This window comes from Cyprinodon tularosa, unplaced genomic scaffold (genome assembly GCF_016077235.1).
Source record: "Cyprinodon tularosa strain WSP-4 unplaced genomic scaffold, ASM1607723v1 ctg27, whole genome shotgun sequence".
Classification (NCBI taxonomy): Eukaryota; Metazoa; Chordata; class Actinopteri; order Cyprinodontiformes; family Cyprinodontidae; genus Cyprinodon; species Cyprinodon tularosa.
In genome coordinates, this window is record NW_024038974.1 from 1,805,291 (window position 1) to 1,827,541 (window position 22,251).

A 22,251-nucleotide genomic window follows, 5' to 3' on the forward strand; every position below is an offset into this window, starting at 1 on the left:
ACTTTAAATTAAGCATGCTTGGGAACATTTTTTTTAAATAAAAAAACTGTATATAAAACTTTCTGCACCACATCTTTCTGCATCTAAAAACGGCCTTTTCAGACGGAGACCGTTTAAACACCTTCATTTAAAAAGTTAATCAGAATGGAAAAGTAGTAAATCACAAAGGCATAACTGACCGCACGTATGACGGCACCTTCGATTTATTCATTTTTGAAAAACCATAAAGTATTTAATTACGAATAGTTTTTAAAGTTGTAAAAAAAATGGTTCAAACATTCACATATTTAAACCGAATCAACAGGCGCCGCCATGCTTCAAGTGAATGACAAATATTAACGGTAAAGATAAAAAGTTTAGGCCTCGTGGCCTTACAGTGAGAAAATGTTATTTTAAATGGACTTTAAAGCAATATTTAATTGATTTGATTTATTTATATAGTGAGCAAACATCTTATAAGCCAGGCATGCATACTACGGCCCACTTTTCATCTCAAACGTCTCTGCCTCTAATTAGATATCACTTAAAAAGCAATTAAAATATTTATTTTCATTTTTGAAATTACCTTAAATATATTTAATACTGTTTTCCTGCATAGGGAGAGACAACCCTTCCCAAGTTTTTCACAGAACAACAACAGGTGGTCAGACATCGAAACAACGGCACTTCTTTAAACATTTGCTCAAATAAATCCGTTAGATACCAACATATTTTGAAATTTAACAACAACAACAATAATAATAATAACAATATTAATGATAATAAAACAATAATAATAATAATAAAGGGACAGTCACAAACCTGTTAAACCGGTACACTTAATTGTGACAAATATTATAACTATTAGAAATATGCGCAAATGGTTCTATTTGCACCTCCGAATTCTGTCCATGCGCGCTCGTGAGCGCGCGGCGGGGGGGCCATCTGGCAGCTTCATTAAGTGTAAGGTGGTCAACACTTGCTCTAGTCATTTCCAAAATTAATCAATAAATAATTTACCTCCAGAGGACTAAATATTTCGATTACAAACATGTTAAAAAACTATCATACCAATTCTGAGTTTCGTGTAAGTGTTTTTTTTTTTTTTATTCTATTGGATATCTAATTGAGTTATTTATTGTAAAAGGAAGCATGCAAGCAATAAATCACTAAACAAATCCAGTTCGTTGCTTCAAAATGAACCCCCCCCTTTTTAGATCACCTCAGGAGACAGGAGTCAGAATATAAGGCTTCCTTAAATGTTTGTGAGGGAGCAGAATGGCTTTAGGGAAGCTGAATCGGTGTCTGTGTGTACCGTCCTGTCCAACAAAAGCAAGGGCTAATCCACCTAAATGGCACTATACACAGGGCCCTGTTTACACGGACTATACACACAGGGGCCTCCGCCTCGTCGTCAGACCGCACTGAGGTAAAAAAAAAAAATGTCCCCTCTTCCTGGCCCACTAATTCTTACAAATAAAGGAAGCATCATTTGTGCGATCGCAGGAAAAACACAAAAACTACAAATAAATATTATATCTGTATGAGAAAAAAAAATACAAAACATCAGTTATTTAATCTATAAAACGAGTTCTTAGTATTTACAATTACTTTTTATTCAAAACAAGAAATATTGATTAAAAAACAGAGTCCCATTGATTCATTAATTAGCGATTCAAAACGTTTTGTCAGTTTAAATTCGCGCATGTCTGTTACAACAATAACATAAATCATTCTCTTCTCAAAGCAATGAGCGCAACTCTCCATGCATTTATAAACGCTCAACAAATAAAGGTGTAATCTACCCAATGATTAGTGCGCAAACTGTAACTCAAATTATGAATATAAGCAGCAAAGAAGTAAATGAATGACAATGATATTGATAAAAGTAAGTCATTTTCTGTTTCTTAAAAGACCACATAGGGTTAAAAAGGAACAGTTTTAGTTTTCTGAGTTTTTTTTTTTTTATTGAGTAGCGTGCCATTTAAACAGACTCCTTTTTTCTGCTTTATAAATAGGCTTCATTTGTGTCGATTTTCCTTTAGTGTGATTGTTGTTTTTTTTTTTTTTTTTTTGGAAACTTGGAATTTTTGCTTTCATAATCAAAAGAATAATAAAGAAAAAAATGCTTTTGTTTAAAATATCAGTTTAAAATATCAGTTTAAGTGCAACTAATCTACTAGGTACAGTAGATAGAAGTTTATCCACTCACATGAAATTAAGTCTAATCCAGGAACTAGTGGTTAATAGACAAGCCTCCTCATTGTCTCACTTTATAAATCTATTCAGTTTACTCTTATTGACTGTTTAGAAAATTAAAAGCTCTGGCAGCTGCCACGTTTTTTTTAAAATTGTTTTTATTACAGTCTTGCATTTCCTTCTTTAATTGACTCAGAGCCCCTGTTATATCTCACCCGTCTGTAGGTGTGTTCTACTGTCTCCATAATTGCATTTCTCTCTAGGAGGGGGTAGGTAATTACTCTGCAGTGCATCCAGGTAAATTCCGGCTCCTAAATTGAAATATTCCGCTTTAATCCTCACTAAATCCCCAATTCCCAGGACCTGGAGACATGTGTGTTAGTGGGGGTCCTGTGGAGCCCCTACAGCGTGTTCAGGTGAGAGTCGCTTTGCAGGATGGCAAAGGAGGGGTTAGGGTCTCTCCTTTCGTCACCATAAGCATAAAACAAGAATACTAGATATAGAGATGCTAGATGCAGGGAGTGTTGCATAATGAGCAGGAAATGAATTGCAGGTGGGGATATTTCCAACTTAAACGATTGTGTCATAAACAAAGCTTCCCCATCTTTTAAGGAGGCTGTTTATGTAAATTAATCTGCAAATGCATTTATGAAACTGTGCCTGATATGTTTGTTTTGGATGTTATTCCAAGAGGAAGAGGCTCCTGACATTTACCAAGCCTTGTGTACTGAAAAAAACAGGAAGCACTGTTACAGGAGTAGAAGTTTGCAGTTTCTACTTGTCATGGTGTTGCCTGAATTTACCTTCCCCATATCTTTAATTTGTAGTCACCAGGAATAAAAAGGCTGAATCTCAGCTTTGGCAGCTCCCATGTCAGTCTTTGCAGGAGTGTGTGACAGAGAACAGCAGGCAGAAAGCATGCTAAAATCGCATCACTAGAGACCTCACATCAAAGTAGACCAAATCTCATATTGAGTGAACTTTTAAAGCCAGAAAGAGGTGTGTGACATCACAGCACCTAAAATGTGACTGTCATGTTTTTTTTTTTTTCTCTTCAAACTTTTTGCAAAAAAAAATCCCACAAGCTCAAAGACTCAAGAAGTATTCTGAGGAAAGAATTGTTCAAACGTGCACACTAAGATTAGCAGCCTTTGTCTTACAGGAACCTCAAAGACCAATTAGATTGAGAGATGGCTGTGGCAAATTTGTCAAAAATAAGATGATAGACACAACTTTGGCAGTGAGTGAACATGGCTGGGGATTTCACTCAAGCGGAGTCATTGACAAGACACTCTCAGAAAATGTGTCAGCTTCTGCAGACCTGCCAGTCGACAGAGATACAGTTTGGGACTGAGACCGATCAATTCCCCAAATATCACAAGAAGACATAACAGCTCTCTATTTTAAGTGAAAAAGTGCTCTGTCCCTGGATGTATTGTCAACCTTTTTGTGTGCAACATCCCAGGATACAGGGGTATAAAAAAACACAAACAGCCACTGTGCCAGATATACCTTGGGCTTTCAAAACTTTAAAAGCAGATGTTGACCTTTTGTTTGGACACAGCCTGACCTGGCACAGGTTTTGTCGTCCAGTGTGTACTGATTCCACACCTCCAACAGTTATTCTCAATTTCTGAAGTGAAATTCAATACTCAAAGCATTTTCCTCTTCAAAGTAGTCTCCTGTTGTGCTTTGTGGCCACAATAGTGTCAATCTCATACTTTCAAAGCCTCGTCTCCATGTCAGCGTTGAGTAGCTGTCTATACGTGCCTTCGAATAGAGTTGAGGCTTTGATGGCTTGTTGGAAAATAGTCTGAAACATAAAAAAAAAAAACTTAGGGCGAAAAGAAGAAAACATTTTTATTGATTTGATGTATGTGAAATTTGACCTGTGATTTGAGAAAATAGCTTTCATGTTTGCAGACTGTGCAGTTATTGCTCTGAGAAAAGATTAGGTTAGAGAGAGTTTCTTCAACATAGGAAAGAATCTCTGTAAAATGAGTTTATCAAACCAAATATAAGAATTTGCAAGGTAGGAAGATTATAAATCAGAGTGGACGGATCAATTAATGTTATCCAAACATTATTTGCAACCAAGCACTTCTAAAATGGATTGGTCAACTAAAAATGGTCACTTGGTCATGTGTTTAAAGGATAATTTGTTAAGAATAATTCTTGAAACAACATGTGAAATTTGATTTATTTTAATCCAAAATGGCAGACATCCTGTTTGTTGCAAAATTCTATTGGACAACAGCTTTTTCTGTAGTTCTTTAACTCTAACTCTCACCATTTACTTCATTTAAACAAATTCTTGAACTACTGAACTACAACAGAATCATTGAAATGAAAATAAATATGTCTTTATGAGACAAAAATGCATAAATTAAGTTTAGGCTAAATCACTACCCCAAAAAGGTCTATTCACTTTACTAGTGTAAGATCAAATGTCTTCATATATAAAATCCTTGGATATCCGCATTAATTCCAGGATGGAAGTAGATTATTTTTTAGAATAAAATAAAAAAAAGAATATAAAAGTCAACCATGTGCATACCGTTGATCAAGGTAATTAAAAAAAAGGTGATTTAGTTGGATGATTATGTTGCACAAAGAGAATACATCCATTTATCATGCATACTCATAAGGATTCAACTCTAATCCAAAATGGCTGACTTCCTGATTTAATAATGACATGTTTCTTTAGATTTTAAATTATTTGTTAAATATATAAATTGATAAATTGCATTTTTAGAGTAGGTTTTTATGCACCTAGTGTGCAACAGTCTTTTACTGAAGAGCGTCTGCATCCTAGGTGCAAAAAGGAGGGCTGTTGCAGATTCTTCTTTCAAGCTGTTTCAGACTATAATATTTTCTGCTCACTAAAGGGCAGTTAAGTTGTTTGCAACCATGCTGTTAGCTGGACAGTTTCTTTTCTTGATATCATCAAGAAACTGTACTTTTACACCCCTTCCCTTTAATGTTTTTTTTTTATGTTTTTCCTAACCTGCTTAATACAAGCTTTTTCATGTTTGTCTTTATTTACACAGTTTTGCTGCTGTCTTCAGTTTTATTTGATCTGTGATTTTTTTCATTCATACTGTTATTTGTAGAGGTTATTTTTATTATCAGTATTTTTTTTTTTGCTATACATGGTCTTTCATTTTCCCTTTTGTCTTGAGCTTTTTTTAATTAGATCTGATAATGGAATTTTTTCAACATCTACACATTGTTTTGTTTCCTGAAAGGTTTTATTCCTTTGGTGCATAGTTTTTTTCCCTTATTTCCATTTTTCTTCTGTTCTATGATATTGTTTTGAGTCTTGTTTCTACCTGTATGCTTTCACCTGCCTATTTGCTTTGCTGCTGAGACCTGAATTACCCCACTCTGGGACAATATATTATATTTCTTTTCAATTATATTCCATTCAGTTCAATTCATCCAATTCAATCAAGTTCAATTCAATCCAATTCAATCCAGTTCAATTCTGTTAAATTCCATTCCATTCTATTCTATTCTATTCTAAGTTGTTAAAGTTCTTTACAGTCCATGGAGCAATTTCAGTCACAGTAATTGCAGAAATTGATTATCATTGTTAATATTATTTTTTTTTCTTGAAAAACATTAATATACTGAAGACATTAAGATGTTTGACAAGAAAATTCCAATGTTTGTCTTCAATAAGCATCTCAAAACTTGCATTCAAAGGCAAGTGATAGAATATAGTGACAGTGATCAGAAGAAAAGAGAGGCAATCTCAATAAACTTTGTCATTCATCCATTGAAAGTTCAATCATATCAGAGGTGTTTTGCATAACTATGAGGTACTGCTTCTAATCCTCAAAGGCTTTTTGGGCCTCTTGGCTTCACACTGTAGTCATTCAAGGTCACAACCCGGTAGGAAATATGGGCTGCCATAGCAACGCAAAGATGGCCTCTGAAGGCTTAGCATAATTCTCCCCTAATAGAAAAATAACAGCAGCAAATCCCGTCCTTAGTGAACTCGCTCATTTGACAGAGGCAGACTCCCACCTGTGAAGCACAGTCACCACAGCAATGCGCTAAGGCAGCGATAAGATAAAAAACCCCCGCCAATCTCTTGATGGGGATGGGCGGCCTTAAGCTCAAGCCAAATTCTTTCTCTTCTCTGAAGAAAGTCTCTGGCCAGCTTTGAGTTTTTTAGGTTGGACAATGCAAGCTGCCAAATGAATCACACTCTCAATGTAGTACCTAACTTTGAAGTGCTTAAGCCATACCCTGTGAAAGAAAAAAAATCTGGCAGATGATGGTGGCTTATATAAGGATGAAAAGGGGGGAACTGATTTTACCTTTATGAAATATTTTCAACTCAGCAAGATTTATTGACTGGCTTGAATGGTAGCTTCTACTGTAAATCATATAAAATCCGATGGCTTTTGGTCCTCTCAAAATACTAAGGAAGGATTGCAATACTCAGAAACTAGTCTCCTTCAATTTGATTAGCTTTCATTTTGCAGCCAGGTACACGAAGATAGATTCCTGTCAATGTGAGAGTTGCATCAGGATGATGAGAGCTTGAAAAGAGAATACATTACTGCTATACTTAAAAAGTGGGTAATATGTTAGTTATCAGTGGCTGTATTGCTGCATAGCTCTTTGCTTATAGAATGGCTAATTGTGGAAAAAAATCAAATGCTATCTTAAATAGTTACAGCAAAATCTGGCTATGTACATTTTCTATATCTCAATGGTGATTTTCATAAGAGGTATGACATGCCATTGGTCACATTCAAAGACATTTAGAAAAGAGGGAAGGAGGTAAGGCCAAAGTTTGGAAATCTGTTGCATGCTTTGCAGTAAAACTGAGTTAGCTATTTGTTGCTCAGCAATTGAACAGGGTTCAATTGCTGGAACCTCCTTTTCTAGCTTATGTATAGCTTCTATCTGTGAGCATCCTGCTGTAGATGTCAGCTGCAGGACTATTTTACTTTGTGTACTAGCCTTTATGAATCCAGTCTCCTTTTTTTCAAACTGTGCACAACTGTCATCACATCAGGAGTGTTTCTTGTTTCATATAGTTCAAAATGACACAGAAGAACCAACTAAAGGAGATAACTGTTATATCAAGATGTCCTTACATCTCACTAGAAAGCCTTACCTTTGTGCTTTAACACTTTAATCCAAGAGGATTACCAAATCTTAACTGATTCCCATCATAAAATCTCAATTTGACTCAGGATAATTACTCGCTATCAAGATATCTGCTTCTTGTGATTATGATAACATAAGGAGGATGTATTAGCTCTCTTAAGGGGTATTTTTGTCATGCAAATGCAGTTTAACAGCTTCCTTTTCATATCAAGAGATCTTTTTGCTTTTGGGCAGATATGCAAAATCATTTTTAATATTCAATTTCCATTATATAAAGTCATAACAATTATATTACATACACTGATAAAACAATACCTTCTCCCTTGGCCTTTTCTCCTTAAAAGTCTGCTCTATCTCAAAGAATACATTTTCTAAATTGCAGCAGCTTGTCTAAATCATGGCACGCTTTGTAGAGGCTTCTCTTTAAATTGGCAATGACATTTCTAATGGCCATTTGAGGAGTTAAACCTATCCGGTCAGTGGTTGGATGAATGGACTCATTAAATCAAGCCTGTTTGGACTGTCCCCTGAAATGCCAAGCTCCAGCTGCTGGAGTGAAAGGTACAAAACTTCGGCCTATAAGCCTCCTGCTACACACTCTTACACTGAGCACCTTTCCACTTCAAAGCTTGCTCAGCACTATGTCTCAAAGTTACACATCTCCAGGAAAGAATGGCCTCTGCTGAGATACGTACACCTCTGGCCTCATTTGACGCCAACTGCTCCCCTCCCCCTCTCCAGGCCTGAATCCGAGGATAGAGAGGCTATCAGACGAGATCACTCAAAGATGTGCGGGAACTTAAAGGCAAAGAGTTACTGAGCATCCTACCAGGAGTCTCAAAAGGGTTCTATTAAAGCATGTTCAATATGCCGGTCAGGGCTTTTCAAAGTGTTGCACACCCTCTAGCCCCGGCAAACTCAAAGGGCATCAGAGCACATTCTGTAAGAGGAATCTGGCCCCATTAATTTAATGAGTCCAGGGTATTAGTATGCCATAGCAAGCTGAGAAAGCTCTCTTTTTTCATCTTTGGTGGAATTTTAAGGAAAGGTCTACCAACTAGGGAATGCCAGAAGAGAACGGGGAGCAAGGTGCACTCATTGAATCTCAGATCGGTTTCCAGTTGTCACTCCTCAGGGCGCAATTTCCAGTCCTTAAATTGTCTTTGAGCAAACCTGAGAAGTTGATTAGGAGCAGAAGGTAGCACTTTTATCTGCACCTGAAGAACTACACCTTCTGTTATCATTGCATTCAATAAAGAAAACAGATATGGCACATATAAAAAAAATCAAATCTAAATGTCTAGGTGCTTGGAATTAACCTACAAAAACAAATCTGTATCGAAAATTTGGACACGTTTAGATCCCGCCTATTTTCTAGAAAGTTCTTCTACTTTTCCTTTTACAGTTTTAATATTACTATGTTCTAGATAATCTGTCCACACTGGGTAGCTAGGGCTCAATAACATTATATATACTGCTTCATTTTTCCAGATTAACTTTAGCATATTTCACTGTGATGGCAGTACAAATCAAAGTTTATAAATGAAATGGAAGAGGAAGCATTTTGTTTTCTTTTGTCAATTTCTACCTTTCAAAATAGCTTAGCTGTCTGAACAGAAATCCTTCCTAAAATATTTATATAGTTTTAGCTTCAGCTTTTGGTTGGACCAATGTAACACTTGAATGTGGTTCAATCAAAGCCACTCCATCTGGGATTCTAAATGTACTTTAGGGTTGCCATTTATCTTTTGCAGCCACTAACATGTTTTACTTAGTGCTTTGCTACCCACCACCAATCGTTTCTGGACCGCATCTCAAGAAAGGCATAACCACAGTATGATGCTGCCACCATCATATTTTACAATTTTAAGTTGCATATAATTTTTTTAATATCAAGATTAAATCATCACTAATCTTTTGTCTGTGTTTTTTAGTGGGGGGTAGGAGTACTGGAGGCTATATACAACTGTGCAGCTTTTCTTCAGTAGGAAAAATGTTTTCTTTGCGGAAGTTCCCTTTACTGTTTTAATACACCAAGATGAAAAACAAACACATTCATGCACATTCAGAAGGTAAAAAAACAACAACAGAAAACCAATACCAGCTCAGCATTCGCAGCTGGTAATAATGGGCACCTATTAGCACTTGGAGACATATTTGCATAATGTATTTGGAAACATGCTGTGGACTTTATGGTGCTGTTAGCCTCTTTTTTCATTCAGATTTAGTCTTCAGTCATTTCACAGCTAATTAGCCTGGCAAACTGGGATATTTCTTTATAAATTTATAACACCTTACTTTAAAAAGAACAAATATTCCAAGCTTACAATAAACTGTCCTGTCAGTGTAAGACATTACTTGGACGGTGGAGTTTGCATCTGCCTGTCAACCAGGAGTAAGCGACTGCTGGAGCTGATTACAGCCATATTAAGACTGTAACATAGCCTAGGATAGAACCACATCAAACGCTCCTCTTCATACAAGTCTGGAGTCCCATCCCTGGGATGCTTAGCCCTCTTGTGACCTCTGCTGGGACCCTGCTGGGTCCTGGGAGCTGTGGGGTGAAGAAGAGTGGGTCAGGATCACTGTGGGGTGCACCTGAACCAGACTTACCTGTGTCTGGGTATCCGCATACCATAATGTGGCCATGTGGCTGCGTGGCAAGAGTGCATGGACTCTGACCTAAACAACAAAGAAGAAGGGAAAGGGCTTGGGTGAGAGGTCAGGAGGAGCAAAAAACACTTGGAAAAAAACACTCACATACGACACATTGGCTGAGCATGATTAGAGGGACACGTGTGGCAAAGCAGAGGCAAAACCAGATGCCCTCAGATGTTCTGATGAAATCTAAGCACAATGTAAACAAGTGAGTTCAAAAATGATTGTGCGTCATTTAGGAACCGTTTATCTTTTTTCCAGAGAAAAAAAAAAAACTTTTGCCAAACTGCTAATAAAATAAATCTAATCTAAATTCCAAAATAACTCCTAGCTCAATCGTAATGAGCACTCTCGCTGAACAAACACACCTCAAGCCCATTGAGGAAAGGTTGTTCCAGCCAATATTTATAGACATGTGATAAAAGAAAAAAGATGAAAGAACAGATAGTTGACTCTCTCCAGTCCGTCTGCTTTCTACTCCGAGCCTGAATTATTTGCCCAGTGTAGCCAATGAGAGACTTATAAAAAAAACACATTTCTCCTGAAACCTTTCTCTGTTTCATTTCAACTAAATAAACCTAAAACATATATATTTTTTAATATAGAGCCAAATATTGTATTTAAAAAAAATGTGCACATGCAACGAGCTGCAGTTCCAAAATACATAAATTAGAACGAATGAAAGATTGATGAGCATTTCACATAGGTGTCAATTGCATTAATGATTCAGCAGAGAATCCAAAAGTAGTGTGGCAGAAGGATGTAGGCGTTGCCTGTGTACATAGATCAGGTTCTGCACATATTGTGTCATGGCTCAAAGGGGTTCATCCTACTGTCAAATGGAGGAGGCTTGAAGCAGGCCTCCATCTCCACCTGCCACCCTGAAACTCTGTTTCAACACCCTGCTGGGATACACGTGGTCAGACCTACCTACAGGTATGTCACTATTAGACTAGACAGACATTAATTTGCCACCATTTGCGATAGGTGAACTCAGTACATCCGATACGTGCATGGAGAGTGCGTTCAAAATAGCATCATTAAAGTACAAACGTTTTTGAATGTTTTTTAGTAACTCTTTACAATAACACAGAAACATTAAATCCAGTTTATGTTAGATATTTGGTGTACCTGCTATGTCATGGGCATGAAAAAAAGAAAGTAAAATCCTTTGACTTGATTTTGGCAGCCTAATATTATCCTGCCACTCTGTACAGCCCAGGTTCTCTTGTTGCATTTAAGAGAGGAGGTAAATTTCAGCTTTTCTCAGTTTCATGGCTTTACTTGCGAGGCAACTGGCCGTGAGGGTCCAAGTGTTGTGTTCTTTCAGCAGTTGTCATGTGGTCTCAATCTCTTTACACATTTCACTGCCAGGCTCTATTCTACCAGGCCTCCCCAAACTGCAATCAGCAGATGTCTTTGTAGAGCAGCCCACCGCCACGTGCAGTGCCCACAATCTTTGCCAAATTCATTTGATAAAATATAGTATTTTAATATTTTTACTGTTTTGTTTATTTTACTATTCTTACCCCCAGCTCAGTATACATGGTGATGCGGTACTAAATATTGTTCCATGGTTGCCAAAACCAGCTGTCTTAGTAGTTTAATTTTGAAGCCAGTGATTTCCTTAGTTTTCTTAAGTTGGTCATATCTCCTGTTTTGCAGACTTGTCTTTTTGGCAAAAAACTCATGCGGCAAAAGAGTAATACATCACAGTGTTTTAACCTTTAAATGGATTATGTTAAATCTTAGATTTTGTGAGCAGCTTTTAATATTAGGGATAACAACATCTGATGACAAAGCTGGAATATGATTTTGTATTACTAAAACAAAGCAAAACAAAACCAAAAAATACTTTCATAAGTTATAATATCGAAGACATTTTGTTCAAACACTTTTACAAATGAAAACAAAATCTTTCTAGAAATAACAGTAACAGGTACAGCAAACCTTGGTCATTTAAGACGGGCAATTATTAACAGAAAAATCTATGAACTTTGCGTAATTTAGATGTCATATTTTCTGTTTTATTTACTTATCCAAAAGCTAAAATATATATCATAAAAAATAATCACTTTTAACGATGTTAAAAGTGATTAACGATTAACGATGTTAATTGTTGAATCGCAAAGCTATTCTCTTTGTGTAGATGTTTAAAATCACACACATATATTACCAAAATTGCCCAAATTAAGGTCTACATTTGATCTATTCCTGTACCATGCCGTCGTTTGGCTTACAATATTGCTATCATCGCAGCTGTTGCAGATTTTTCTTTCATATTTTTTCATAAAAATTTTTTTTTAAACACACAAAGACTGCAATGCCTTAAATATCAAAGAAGTTAAATTCATACCTTATTTGACATAATTTCTGACACACAGCAACTCTGCAAGCAATCCTTTTCACCAGAACATTTTTTTTCCCACAGTGTAGCTTTGCTATTTCTTTAAGAAAATGAAATCTGTGTGGTTGTGCTAAAGCCAACATGGGAGTCAATAAATGTCAAAAGTAACTTTCCTGGGATTGCGGCCATTCGTCCATCATGGGCATGTGGCAGAATTCATCTTCAGAAACCGCAAGCACCACCTGGGCACCATCAGGGCACCGCCATACCGTCTTGTCTGTCCCTTTGAATTTCAATATTGCAGCAGAGGGTGGCAGACTTCTTAAGGGTTGGTTACCCGCGAATTGAGCTGTCAAAATTAGCAATCTTTCTGGTTCGTTTAAAAGGCGAAATGGGTCACGCGCTGAGGCAACAGCTAAGACCCAAGAGAGATGGCATAATATCATCAGCGGGAAATTATTCATTACAGCATGTTATCAAATTAACAAAATATTTTTAGATATTGCTTTATTAGCATTTGAAACTAATTATTTTACATAACAGTGTCATAATAAGTGTTGATGCTTCTGTCAATTATCCCTTAAATCTCTAGCCTGACCTTTCAAAGTGATTGCGATAATGACAACTCCATAAATTCATTTTTTTTTATTAATTGCCGATTTTCCTCATAAAACCACAGAAACAGGGAATTGTGCGCCTGTCCATGGGTGTGGGAGTGTGTGTCTCATAAGTGGTGATGTTAGTTTTGTGCACTTGGCAAGCATTTTTTTCTTTCGCTCCATTTGGTGACAGATTGGGTTTAAATAACATTATAACTTCACAGTTGTGACTCACAAGCCAAGGCGTTACAAAGTCAGGGTGAGGTTTAGCACTTCAGATGAGGACGAAGGAAGACCAGGTCGCCTCACTTTGTCTTTTAGTTTATCACTTTCTTTAGAGCCTAATCTGGGACTCGAGGGACTTTTTCCTGCCTCAATCAGTCCACTATTTTAAAACAAAACCCATTCTTTTCACATGCTGTCACTTAAAAGCCAAAGTTTGTAGTGATTAGTTGAACAGATGGATGCACTGAAATGGTTTGAAACTTCTTTCAACAGCCCGCTTAAGAGATAGTGCTGCGCTTTTTTTCCTTTTAAACATTGAGTGTTAACCAAAGCAGGCATTTTTTTTTAACCAAAAAAAAGAAACATTTTCAAAGATATAGACATAAATGTAACAGCATAGATCCCTAGACATTTTAAGATTGCATATTAGAAAAGACCCACCTTTGCATTGATTACAGCATGTCGCATTGCAGGGTGCAAGGCATTGCTCAATGCTTCATAGCTACCATGCTAACCCCGGCGCTCTACTTTTTTCGACAAGCCTTAGAATCTGTGAGCGGAGGCCATGGCAGGGTGCATTTCCTTTCTGAGCCCCAGGTAACTGGGCATGCAGGGGGATCTTGTTTGATATTGATGCTGCGGGCTCTAAAAATTCAAGTCTTAATCTTGCATTGACTCTCTGAACCAGTCTGCTCCACCGTCGGCCGCAGCCCCATCGTCAGCCATGTTTGTTTTTTGCTGCTGCTGTACTATCAAAGGCTAACTGCTTTACAGCACCTCCTGGTGCTGCCTGGGAGGAAACTTCTCTATTTGCAGTAAAGAATTTGACCTAAATATTTTGAAAGTAATAACACCTTATTTACAATAAGTGGGTGTTCTATTATCTCATTCTTTCATTATTTATCCAAATATATTGAAACTGTGATGGTCTTCTTGAGAAGCTGCTATATATAAGAACAGTTAAAACACCAAATTGAGAATTTGTATTGAATTTGGAGACTTTAAAGTTCTTCCATAACATGGTGGACAAGAAAGATTAAACAAAGTGTAGCTCTCTGTTGCAAAGTTAACTCAGGACCAGTCAGCCTTGATGCAGTTGTCCTGTTCTAAGTTGTCCATCCTTAAAATCCGAGTCCTAGTATGAAGTGGGGCACAAAAGAAGGATAAGGGTTGTCAGTTCTGCTACTGCAGAGCGCATCTCAGCAGTGCATGGAAGCTAATACAGACGCATTGGGGCAAGAGCGGACTGACAATCAATGAGATGTCACGGAAAACAGGCTGCAGGATGTTGGCAGTCAACTTCCTGGTTACATAATGCAGGTCAAATCTTAATTACGAGATAATCAAGTTTAAATGAGATAAGTGAAAAGTAGAAATAAACCAAGTTCATATTATAACTGTATATTTATTGATCTAAACCTTGCTTAAAGTTGACAATGTTATCATTCCAGAAAAGAGAGAAAGTTTTGGAATCCTTCAGCATTTTGTACAGTTGTCTAAACTTCTATAAGATCTATTTTTCAGTTGATATTATCTCTGACAGTTACATAAAAACACGTCCTACATAATGTGTTTCTCTTGTTGAGATAGTAACAGACATGAAGTACTTATTTTCCAACCAAGAGGCATGTATATTAGCATCAGGTCAGACAGCTGGAAAGTGTCATGTGTTAAAAGCAAATTTGAAAGTAGGTGGATAAAGTTATTCCTTGATCAGATTTATCATGTTACAGAAAGAGTAACAATTTAATCTTAATGTAGTAAAAACAATCCCATTTAAACCATAAAAACAAAAAGTCACATTGATTAATTCTCTACCCAGAAATTATATTGATAAATATATCAGAATGACTAAAAAGTAACTATATCAGAGAAAAAGCTTCAAGTCCAAAAAGTAGCATTATCAGTCATGTGCCTATAAGGGTGCTTTAATTTGACAGTGTGAAATTGGAGATCCTTTGAAGAACATCCGCAGAACCTTTTCCCTTATTTATTCCTCATCAGTGGTGTGACTCTGACATGTGACTATTGTACACCAGAATTATAGCTTGGCTAAATAAAGGTACATTCTATGAGAAATATTACCAGAAGTTTTATGTGAATATGTTAAATTTAACCAAAGGAAATTAGGTCTGTTATATATTTAAAAAATCCTCTTCTTTTTCTACCTGTCCTTAAACTATACTGAGATCATAATACTTTTCATCTTTTTCGTCTTCATCATATTTCTAGGTATATATGGGATTTTTGCAGCTGAATCAATAGAAAATCTTTTACAAGAAAACAAAATAAAGTAGCGTAAAAAAAATAAAAGTTTACGATCGAAGAAAAACTGCATAAAGGAAACACGTTCCTTTCAAGGGCGTATTTTCGATACATAATAATTTGAAGAATATTTTAAATAAAAAAAACAACAGTTATGTTTTATTTTTCTAGTCAATTTTGTAGAAAATGTTTATTTCTTTAAAATAAATAATTGGTTAGAAATAAAAAAAACATACGAATGTTTAGATTGATGTTAAAAATGCGGTGAATTTAAAATGTTACTAATTTCAAAATAAATCTCTTAATTACTTTTATTTTCATATTTGCGAAATTTAAGTAAAGTAAAAATATCATTTATTAGAAATTTTCACTATAATTTAATTGAATATGCTTTCGTTATGTCAGCCGATTAGCAAAGAAATTAAATCTGTCAATTTACTCGAAAATGGCAATGAATTATTTTAAAGCAATTATCAAAAAAAACATTTTCTATACATTTTAAAAAAACATAAAACAAGTCATTTTTTTCATATATGTGATACTGAGATAAAAGACGGCTAAATTTATCGTGAAAATGATTCCTTTAAAAAGTGTCCTTGAGCAAATCAATATGATTTATTTAGAGTACAGCAAAGGGACATTAAGTATATGATCTTAAATTCAACAAAGCTAAGCGACTTGTTTAAGAATTATTTAAAAGTTTTTAGCTTATATCAAACAAACGGAATAAGCGAAAAACAATGAAAAAGTAATTACGCTGTAATTCTTTTTTGTTAGTTTAGCTGTTTATGTAGAAGCCATCTGTTAAAGTGTCTCTTTGTAATTCTCTTCCATTGGTTTGAAGATTCTCAGAACTTTGCATGCGCATCAAAAGTCACGGAAATCTATCAGAACTCTCTTTCAAGGTTGTATTTAATTGCCGAGATTCCCTTATTTCAAGTCCTTTTTTATTTCTTCAAGGGACATTGTCTGGAATAAGGAGCTCTCATCCTAATCAAATAATATGCAATGATAAATAAGAATCCCAGTTTTTGATCAAAGCTTCTGAATCAAATCAAATGTTTTTCTAAGAAAACCCAAGTCTCTAAGAGTGAAACTTCTCTGAGTTTGGGAAATAAAAGGATGCCGTCTGTTTTTTGTATGTTTGTCTGTAGAGAGGACATTGAACTGTCAGCAGTGTCCCTCCTACTCATCAGGACTGTTAGATATCCTGACAACACAAATGTTTTATTCCTTAGCAATGTTTTAATTTGTAATTACATCAGCAGGTCAACTCTGGTCAAAGTCTTAAAATAAATATTTTCTTTTTGATAAAACTTAAGTTTACATAAGTTGTTTTATTTAATATTACATTGCAAAAAAAAGTTTAATAAAAAATTGGATTTGAACATTTACGTAAAATGACATGTTTTAAAAAAGTAAAAGTATTAAGTTTTAATCGAAAAAGATAAAATGACATCAAATTGTTGATGCTTTTTTTTATTCTTTCTCATTTTTCCTTTTTTTTTTCTACATTCTCAACTACGTTGTTACTGTAAAACATCCAAAATGTATTCATTTCAGCTCAAGTTAAAAAACTGATCAGCAGGGAAACTTTGCTGGGGGAAGAAAAAAAAACTTACCAATCTTACCCTTTGAATCTCAAAGAAAACTATCTCTCACATGATTTTCCAAAGTTAGTCCATTGCACTGAAAGAAAGGAAGGATAAAAAAGAAATTCCAAAGGCTTCCTTGTGTCGAACTTGGAAGGCTTTTAACTGAAAAGACTCAAACAGACTCACGTATGAGGCTGTCACATTTGCTCGTCTCAAAACTTAGAATCCATGCTGAAAATATTTATGTAGTCACTCTTTTCGGAAAACTAAAGTCATTTGAAGTATGTGCAGTTATTTTATTTACTCCTTTGTTCTCTACATTGTGCAAATTTGTAAACTACCTCATGCTGGGAAAGCTAAATTACGTGAATACAGAGTTCTGGTAAAGCTTTGACTTGTGAGGAACTACTGGGCGGTCACGTTATCATACACGTGAAATACTGTAGATGACAATAACACCTAGCTGATGCCTCAAACTGGATTAAATGTGTAAAATTCAATACTTTGGCATGCTACTTACTGAAAAGTCATAAAAAGTTCATCTATTATGTGATATTTTTGAGCAGTAACATGAGCATCAGCTCCATCTTCCTTCCTCTCTGTTAGCTTAGCAACAGCAGCCATTTTGTCTGCTTTTACATTGGCTGAGACGTCTCTCTTAGGTCATGACGCATTTCATTCAGATTCTTATCAGGAGATGGTAGGAGCAATTTCATCGGTAAATTTCGCAGGGGCAAGAGCTCTTAATTTGAGCTTTTAACCAAGATATCAGGTGGAAAAAAGTGGATCGTTTTAGGCATGCGCTGTGCATGTCCTGAGCGTTGATGCTTTCATTTTCCTGCTCAGAAGGTGCCAAATGGTGCTTAGCATTAACCACATGGCTGTCGCACAAAGGCACACATATATAATACGTTCATGTGCATTCACGTCCTGCATGCGCACACACACGTGCCCACTGACATATATAAATGAGATGAGTTTATCCCTTTCTTAGAGGCTGATTCAACCACCCGCTGCGCTCTCTATCATGCTATGCAGACAGCCGACCACAGGATGCACAGACCCAGCTGTCTAGAGGTCACCTTGGCTTGTTTGATTCACAGGGATGGATTCGGGGCAGTAAAGTGGACCTCCACCATCCACAACCATAGAACCTCCAACATTCTCTCTACTCTACTTTAACCAGAATTTATAGCAGGCTTTATAGGTAAGTACTATCAATTGTGCAGTAAAAAAATGTCTTAGGCATACCTGTTTACCAACTGTTTGCAAAACTTCTTTAAAATGCTTTAAATTGACGAGCTAGATTTTGGATATTTCTGCTCAAATTTTCTGAATTATCCTTCAGAAAAGAATAAAAATACATCTTATTGCACAGACGCCGCTGACTATTGCTACTTGAAAACATGCGTCTGTGCCTCACATCAGCATCATTATAAAACATTGTTTTCATAGGATCAATAAATACATTCTTAAAACCATAAAATGCTCCATTGGACAAGGCCTTTTTTTATCTCTAGGTTCCTGGACTTACTTACTTAGCAGGCCAAATTCCCAGCTCTAAGACTTATACTGCTGAGTTTAGGCCTATCTCTCTTGTTGTAATCTATAGCAGATACTACCTGCATAAACAAATACATGCAGACACAGACACTCACCTCTCTTCTGCAGCAAGACTCCATCATAGAAACAAAACGCTAGAGTCTCATCATATTCTTGTAACAATCCCACATTTCCTTGCTACCGAGGCAGAGAAGATGAAAAAAAGAGCGGGGACTGAGGCCCGGAGACGGGGCTTTCTGTATTTCAAGTAAGTCGGCCTGACTACCCCTGTAAATATAGGAGAGCAAATCCTTTTCAGGTTGAGAGTATGACTCAGGACTGCCACATAAATCAGTGCAGGCCCAGCCCGGCAAAGGCTGGGAACGCCATGGGAGTGGTAGGCGGCTCTACTGTGAGGTTTTTGGGAAAGGATTATGGATTGAGACGTACAGCTGGGAGGCTAAAGTTACACTTTTCATTACCACTTCGAGGGGGTCTTGGCTGCCTGGAAGCCAGTCAAATTTATGAAGACTGCTTTTTCCCCCTGGAATGGTTGTAATTCTGCAGGCCCATTCTTAACCTGAGGATAATTGTTTTTGATATAGCAAGAATAATTTGGCACAAACATGTTGGGAAATTCTTTTTCTTTCTCTCTTTTTTTGCCAATGAAAGAATGAAAAAAGAAAAAGGAAAGGGTATTGTGAAAAGTCCTCATTCACCAAAAGACCAGAGTAAAGAGAGAGCAGTATGCCCCCTTCTGGCTCTTTTCTTCTCTCCCTCTTTTCTTCTCCTTTTTTCCCTGGCGTCTAGAGATGTGAAGAAACGTCTTTTGATCAGTCCTGACAGAGCCTGGGCCATGTGAAGAGGGTGGCTAGCGGGACTCTGCCAATCCATGCAAGGCAAAAAATGTTCATAATAAGAGAGCAATAAACTAACGAGTGCTGGGTGTGTGTCTGATCCACATTCTGGGTAAAGTTTGTGCCAGCACACCCAGTGCCTTCTGACGTGTAGGCGACTCTCATCAGTTTCTGGCCTGTTTGCCAGGTCACTGCGTTTCACCTGCTCACTCCCATATGCTCTGACTATTTCTGTAACAGGCTGAATCTTAGTGGGCACACTGAAATAGAATGGACTTACCTCTTGTTCTAATTTTATACACTGGATTAAGATCACGGGTTGGCATTTATTGTTGAAAATATATGGAAAGCTTGGAAAAGGAAGTCCAGGGACGATTCCAAGCGTTTTCCACTGTTATTCCCTGAGCTTAGGGCCAGGTTAAAGCGATTATTTATTGAGGAATAGTTCATATATCATGGAACATTATTATTTAAGAGTGAGTTCATTTTATAGAACTGAAGGAGATAGGCACATATCATCTCCTCAATAAATACCTTATAAACACATCACCTCCACTGTAGGAGGAGTGGACAACAAAACAGCTGCCAGCTCCTGCTCTTTTTGCCAAAAACAGCCAAATTCAGAGTGCTGCAGGGCATCCCGAAAAAAAAAAACAGGTGCCTAGTTGGGGGAGTTGGGCCTGGTCTTGAGCTTGTCTCTAGGAAGGTGCTAAGCATTGGATGTGTGAGGCTTAGGCTTGCCAGAGTTTAATCGTTGTTGGTGAATCTGGGACTCAAGCGCTGGTAATTAAGGTGGGGAGAGGCAACTCAGCAGTGCCTCAGAGACCAGCGAGAGGGACGGGCCCATGCCCAGTGGGGAGGAGAAGCCTGCCGCAGGAGGGACCAATCAAGTGTAAAGCTGGGCATAGACCCTGGGCCTTGGTTCAGTGGAAAAAGCCTTGGCCACTAGTTCAGAGCGCCGCAACTTTCACGGATTAGTAGAGACACTATTCTGAGGGCTGAAAGGGGAACACAGCACGGAGGCAGCATCAATGCATGTGTGCACGCACATAAACACACAGTCTCCCTCTTTCTTTTTACCCTCGCCCTACTGCACACAAAACCACCAACAGCTGGGAGGAGAGCTATAGCAATTGCCACATTACCATGGCAACGACATATCTCACATTTGGGCCAAAATGAAGACACATTGTGCTGGAACCGGATATTTATTCTTCTATTTAATAGAAGTATTTTAATAGTTTTTCTCCATGCTTCTAAAATGCTTCCCCCTGACTGAGTTAATGAGCTGCAATTGAAGATGCTTAGTGCATCAGTCTAGCATTTTGTCATTTTGCAAATTATAGGATAACAACATTGCAAATTTAACTTGTGTAGTTTCATTACAAAGAACCCAGAGAATTTGCTACGAAGAGTTGCATGTATGTTAATTTCCTCCAATTTTCTTGGTCCTGTGCTCAAATATGTGTATCACATTTAAAAGAGGGGGCTCTTTCAAGTGAACTCATTGCTAAAATTAAACTATTTTCACTGTCCTGTGCCTTTGGCAGGTCCAGCTTTGAAGCATAATCACTAAACACTTTTTCTCATTTGGTTTTAAATGTAATTATTAAATAACAAAAACAGATGAAAGAGCTGATGTTCTTCTAAAAAGAACTGTGGTCATGATTACGTAATGAAAATACTAAATATTTGAAGTTTAGAGAAATCAATTAGTCTTTTGAAGAGTTAGAATGTTGTTGAAGTAACTGCAGACCCACTTTGGTTTGTCAAACACCAAAGAGCTTCCTAAAGCCTTTTTTACTTTTTGCTGGAAGCTTATTCCGAATTTTCATTTGGTGGCAGAGGAAGGCTCATTTCAGAAATGGTTGAAATATGGCTGAATGTCATAGATTAAAATAGCATATCATCAAGTGTATGTAAGGCAATAGGTTTAATTACACTCTAAGACAAATGTTATTAAAACTTATTATATGACACTGCATAATTTGGAAAACATTAATTGATATACAATTTAAAACTCATGGGATTTTTTTAATTTTACATAAATTATATTGTGCTTTTCTGCTTTCAGATGTAGAATTTTTACCACCATATCTTCAGAAAACCATTTTACAGTCTTTGTGGTGTGAACAGCTTTAGCTGAACTTAAGGGTGTCCTTTGTTTTCAAGATGTCAGCTGTAGCACCGACATCTTTATTTTTACTCTCAACTGTAGAGCTGTATTTATGGTGGTGCATGTTCACATTTACAGTCTTATTATCAAGCTGCATTGGTAGTAGGGTGCTATTATTCTCTTTATTACCTAGGAATTCAGAATAATGCATTAACTTTCACAGAATAATAAAAAAAAAGGCTGCTCTATCCAGTATCTCTCAAGCTTAGCCACACATATGCACTGACAGAGTCGTGGGATTGGACACATTCCACTAGCACTCAGCTACCTTCCAAGAAGTAGGAGAGAAACAAACAGCTTGAATACAACAGGGATTTATTTTTTTGTTTGTTTTGCTTAGTGACAACAAAAGAAAGAGGAAAATATGGTAGTAATGTAACAGTAACAGACTTGAAAAGTAACTAACTAATCACTCACATTGTGAAATTGTTTGGTTATGGTATTCTTTATGAAAATATAACAAGAAACTGTAGAATATAACAAACACATATAAATCAAACAGAAAACCAGAAAAAGTACCTATACAGTGTAAAAAACAGCTTTCAATGAGCCACCACAACCTAAGTCATTATGAAATTATGCTTTGAGGTTTTTTTTCTCTAATTTCAAATTTCTATTTCATATGTTGGAATTAAAAATTTATAATAAACAGATTCTTTAAAGGGAAATTTTGAAAATC

General features: G+C 36.7%; 1 long non-coding RNA gene across 3 annotated transcripts in view; it reads right to left on the reverse strand.

Annotated features, from left to right (window-relative positions):
• LOC119786280 overlaps positions 1 to 19,245 on the reverse strand; it is a 40,459-nt gene extending 21,214 nt beyond the window's left edge. The window contains exons 1-2 of one of the 3 annotated variants that reach the window (XR_005281166.1): positions 18,656 to 19,245; positions 9,922 to 9,990 (exon numbers count right to left, since the gene is read on the reverse strand). This is a non-coding gene — a long non-coding RNA (uncharacterized LOC119786280). The remainder of the gene's footprint in view (positions 1 to 9,921; positions 9,991 to 18,655) is intronic. The other 2 variants (XR_005281164.1, XR_005281165.1) reach the window with 2 other exon arrangements.
• Positions 19,246 to 22,251: the final 3,006 nt, after the last annotated feature.